Raw genomic sequence first — 3777 nt, 5'->3', positions numbered from 1 at the left:
CTGGAGGGACACCAAGAGAGGGAGTCTAATGTTAATCACAGAATTATGGAACTGGAAAAGGTCTTAGGAATCAATGCTGGTAAAAGTGCCTCAGTCAACAACCGAGGAAATGACAGCTAAGAAAGGGTAGGTGACTCACACGAGGTCACACAGCTAACTGGAGGCCAAATCACACCTAAGGCCCCACTTTTTTGTTTCTGACTGGTGGTGTTTCCATTATACAATCTGATTTCAAGTAGCTCCAGCGATGTTCTGATAGTTACACTTTTTTTTTTCTCCTGAACCACTGAATTTCATTTCCAAAATATTTTGAGTTGCGGAACCCTGACTCTGAACTTTTAGAGCCAGTTCTTATGTCAGCCAAAGGACACTTTCAGCTCTTCCCTGCCTTCTTAATCTCTGAATGGTGGAACTTCCCCCCTCTGCCATGTGCTTTAGAATTGAAGAGCAAAGAGAAAGGTTATCTTATTTACACTTGATGCTGTTTCAAGACTGAAAAGGGGCTTGACCTGCCAATTATGCTTCTTGCCATTTGGATGCCATGTTGCTGCAATCCATTCTCAGTCTGTCAATATCTGGTAGAATTCAGGTCTGCTCAACAGCCTTTCCTAGCTCACTTTTGGAGTGCTTACTGAAAGCGAGACAGCACTGGGAGAAATTAATCAAACTGGAGATGGTGCTGCTGCTTAGTGGTTTTAGTCATGTCCAACTCTGTGCAATCCCATTGACTATATATAGCCCGTGAGGCTCCTCTGTCCATGGAATTCTCCAGGCAAGAGTACTGGAGTGGGTTTGCCATGCCCTCCTCCAGGTGATCTTCCCAACCCAGGGATCGAACCTGGGTCTCCTGCATTGCAGGCAGATTCTTTACCATCTGCACCACCAGGGAAGCCTGGATATGGTGCTATCAGTAACTCAGAATATCTGAGACACTCTCCAAGCACTGGAAGGATTTTGCCTGCTTGCTGGGCCATTTCATTTTAAGAGGGCAGTGTCTCCCAAGTTGATGGTGTGTATCATGCCCAGGCTGAGTGCTCCCAGAGGCAATGTATCTGTGGTCTAAACTGATGAACTATCTCACAGGCAGCTTGTACATCTCCAGATCCTCCACACACTTGTGGCCAAGGCACCAGACACAGGACAGAAAAGTCCTGGGAGTCTGGCCCTGAGTGGGCTTTCTTAGGTTGGCAAATGCTTTCAATCGAGGAGGAAGGTTATCATTAAAAAAAAAAAATCTAGTGGCTTGTGGATTGTCTGTTTGTCATCTGGGAAACTTGATGAAAGCACATGGGTATCACAAAGATCTCTGCTCTTCAGAACAGTTGCTCCTCTCTGGAAGCCTTGATTGAGCTGGTAAGCTGGAGGGCTCAGAAACAAGGTGGGGATGAGACTCCACGGACCTGGCACAATCTGAGCTGTCGAGATGAGTGGGGAGAGCAGTATCACTGTCTGCAAATGCTTCATTTTGTATAGAAGTAATTCACCGTGGCTGAAATATTTCCTGAAGGGCAGAGAATAGTGAGGTCTAAAATCTTACCCGGTTGGCTGATTCTGTTGTCTGCCACAATGGAAGAGGCTCACAAATCAAAGCAGTCATCTTTCCAGGGCTAATGGGAATCTTATGAGTACCAAGGGACAGCATTCTCGTTGCCCATTCCAGCCGGCATATTTATCCACAGTCAAGGGGAGCAACTTTGACAGTTCAGGCCTTGATGCAAGTCAAAAAAGCAGAGGTGGCTATTCACTCTTGCCCTTTCTAATCAACGCTGGAATGCTTTCTCTAGAGGTGCTTATTTCTGGATGCACCGGTATATTTTGCAGTCACATTAAAATCTGGAGATTGCAGCTTTGCAAATGTAGCAAAATGTAGTTGCCCATTTGGAACAGAAATGGGATGTTCATGCCAAGCCTCCCTTTTGCTCTCAGTTGCCTTGACCCAGAGGTTCAAAGTGAGTTCTCTGGAAAAGTCATGAATACTCTCTCTCTTTAAAGTTTTATTGGAGGATAGTTCATTAACAATGTTGTGTTAGTTTCAGGTGTACAGCAAAGTGAATCGGTTATACATATATCTACTCTTTTTTAGATTCTTTTCTCATATAGGCCATTACAGAGCATTGGGTAGAGTTCTCCCTGGTGGTCCGGTGGTCAAGATTGCACTTTCACAGCAAGGGCACATGGGTCTGATCTCTGGTTGGGGAACTAAGGTGGTGCCAGTAGTAAAGGACAGCCTACCAAAGCAGGAGACATGGGTTTGATCCCTGGGTCAAGAAGATCCCCTGAAGGAGGGCATGGCAACCCACTCCAGTATTCTTGCATGGAGAATCCCCTGGACAGAGGAGCCTGGCGGGCTATATTCCATAGGGTCGCAAAGAGCTGGACATGACTGAAACGACCTAGCATGCACACGAGGAACTAAGATCCTCAAGCTGTGGCCTAAAAAAAAGGTCACTTTCTCGTGTGTTTGTATTCAGCTTGTGGTTGGAGCATGTCTAGGGGCATTTACAACTTTTGAATGTAGATACTCTGATGCTTCCTCTATGGCTCCCAAAATAATAAACATAAAAGTTAAAAAAAGTTAAGAACGAACGTCTTTTCTGGCCTCATTTTAAGAGAATGTGTTTTTAGCAATGAAGACTCCCTAGAGAGGTTCCTATTGAGTTCCTCAAAGAAGAGAAAGTGGATCCTTCCAGAAATTACGAAGCACAAGTCTCTGAATGAACTCTTTGGGAGTTCTTTCCATAATTAGTGTGTCATCTGTGTTCCTGGAGAGCCCTCTGTGCTTACAGTGATAGATGTTAAATACGTTTCCTGAAAATGACTTTTTGCTGGGCTGCAGTTTCAGCTTTGCTGTAGCAATTACTTTTTGTATCATGAGTAGATTTTGAAGAGTGTGAGCATATATATATATATATATGTTTGTTTGTTTGTTTTCCTGAAAAGGTTGACTTATCTCTCATTTCTCTGCAAAGGAACTGTAGTTCAGGTACTGTGTGAGTGTGTGCATGTACGTGTGTGTGTCAGTCGCTCAGCCGTGTCCGACTCTTTGCGCCCCCACGGACAGTAGCCCACCAGGCTCCTCTGTCCATGGGATTCTCCAGGCAAGAGTACTGGAGTAGGTTGCCATGCCCTCCTCTAGGAAATCTTTCCGATCCAGGGATCAAACCCGGGTCTCCCATATCAGCTAGAAATGTGCCTTCTGGTGAAGCCCATGAAGACATTTAGGGACTAACTCTTCTGCATTTGTGGGACTCCTGCCTCAGCTTCTACTGAAAAGCTACTGGCAACAAAGAACTCTGAGACAGCCTTTGCCACCTCCCCCAGCCCCTAGACCCCCCATACCACTGCTGGGCGGAGCAGAGGTAAAGGGCACCTGTTCGATGACTCTGGACCTTGTCAGACAGTAACAAGTGGACAGAGGGACAGAAACGCAGGTAAATTGGAAGAGAGCTTGTCCAAGGAGCTAGTGTTGACGCGCTGAATCCCACCCCTCCAGAAGGGGTGGGGAGGGGCTACTCGGGACCACGCCCACTGAGGGGTTCCTGTAAGAGGAACTCCACCCGCTCTACCACAAGGAGATTCTGAACTCTGCCTCATGTAGGTGGGACTCAGGGAGAGCAAACTCAGGCCTTAAGAGGAGCTAAAGCTTCTCTTCTTCAGGGACTTCCCTTGTGGTCCAGTGGTTAAGACTCTGAGCTTCCAGTGTAGGGGACTTGGGTTCAATCCCTGGTCAGGGAACTAAGATCCCATATGCCTTGTGGCATAGTCAAAAGGTTAAAA

The 3777-nt window shown here is 46.3% G+C and overlaps 1 protein-coding gene across 3 annotated transcripts in view; it reads right to left on the bottom strand.

Moving 5' to 3' along the window:
- Positions 1–3777, bottom strand: part of RNF150 (ring finger protein 150) — a 284272-nt gene that overhangs the window by 41432 nt on the left and 239063 nt on the right. The gene's annotated exons all lie outside the window — the stretch shown is intronic.

Source organism: Moschus berezovskii, chromosome 19 (genome assembly GCF_049115385.1).
Source record: "Moschus berezovskii isolate FMDL1 chromosome 19, NW_MosBer_1.0, whole genome shotgun sequence".
Lineage (NCBI taxonomy): Eukaryota > Metazoa > Chordata > Mammalia > Artiodactyla > Moschidae > Moschus > Moschus berezovskii.
Note: the sequence above shows the minus strand (reverse complement) of the source record. Positions and strands in the feature narration are given on the sequence as shown.